The sequence below is a fragment of the Plasmopara halstedii genome (assembly GCF_900000015.1).
Source record: "Plasmopara halstedii genome assembly, contig: Scaffold_671, whole genome shotgun sequence".
Lineage (NCBI taxonomy): Eukaryota > Oomycota > Peronosporomycetes > Peronosporales > Peronosporaceae > Plasmopara > Plasmopara halstedii.
Window position 1 is genome coordinate 58,474 of NW_020187588.1, and position 1,368 is coordinate 59,841.

Consider the following 1,368-nt stretch of genomic DNA (forward strand, 5'->3'; position numbering starts at 1 on the left):
GGTAACTTGATCGTTACGCGTCCACATCATCGGGCCCCGACCAGAACGGAATATGAACTTGCCAATCAAAAAGCTCTTCGAGCTCGTTTCTTAGTCCCACAAGAATTTCTGCAGGACGTTTATCGCGCTCGTCTACGTGCTTAACGAGGTGGCTCTCGTGCACCCGCAATGCGGACGATACCTGTAGTGTTCGCCCTTGGCGAAAGCGCTACAGATGACAAAGCGCTCTTTGAGCGATGGGTGCAACGGCACCGAAAGTTTTTCTCACTGTACAACCTACAGTTGAGCCACAAGGAACTGGAGGGGCATGTGGAGCGGCACCTATGATTTGATTTTGCCAAACTCAAGGCACGCCGTCGACTTCCCTCGGATTGTTGCCCTGCGGCGTATGGGTAATCCCCTAACGCTCATGCGAGCTCTGTGTCTGCGACCCCGAGAGCTCAAGGGCCACTGCTTGGGCTAAGCTCATGGCCCTTCTATTTCCCTGGCTATTGCCGGAAAGCACTGAGCGTCCTGATCGTTCTGATCAAAAACGTCCACAGCGTCTGGGCAATCTTGACGAAGTGGCGCCTCAAACTCCTACGAGTTTTCGGAGTCGGGATATCCCCGCCACTTCACCAGATATTGGGTTTAACCCCGGTGACGACGTCGTGCAACAAGACGTTTCACATAATAGTGGACGTCACCGTTCTCATCGAGAAGAGTCGGTGGTGGGTGGTGACGACCGGGTCGACCGCCGTCCGGTGACTCGTGATGCTGTTCAAGCCCTTAAACGAGGTCCTTCGTGATTGGAGCTCCGCCAAGCGTCATGCTGAAGTAGCATATCGCTGTGCGGACGCTCTTGACGATTTAAAGCACATCGTGCGCCGGCTGCCTCACCTTGAGAACTACCGCGCTCTGTCGGAGCAACTTCTAGCCGTGGAGCAGGCGAATGCGTCGCTTCACGCGGCGGTGGATTGCTTGGCGCCATTAAAAATGGAGGTTGTTGCACTCCGTGCTCAGAACCAGTTGCTGGTTCGGCTTCTGGGTGGCCGAGGGACCGTGGGATCCGCTCCGGCGCCAACGCTTCCGTGTTCACTTGCGCCGGATTCTGGTACGGCTTGAGCAAGCCCACGTAAAACACCGGGCGGGTGAGCATCTGTTTTGGAAGGTTCAGCGTATACGCTAGGCCCCGCATGGCAAAAACCTTGAGCGGTCCGATAAACCTTAGACGAAGCTTCGTCTTGAAGTTAGCAGAGGCTGCATGTGTAGGAAGGATATTAGAAGTTAATAAAACCAGGTCCCCGACCTTAAGGCTTTCCACTCTTCCCTTTTCATCTGCATATTGTTTCTGCAGGTCCTGGCTTTCAGCCATCGCATCGCGAACGT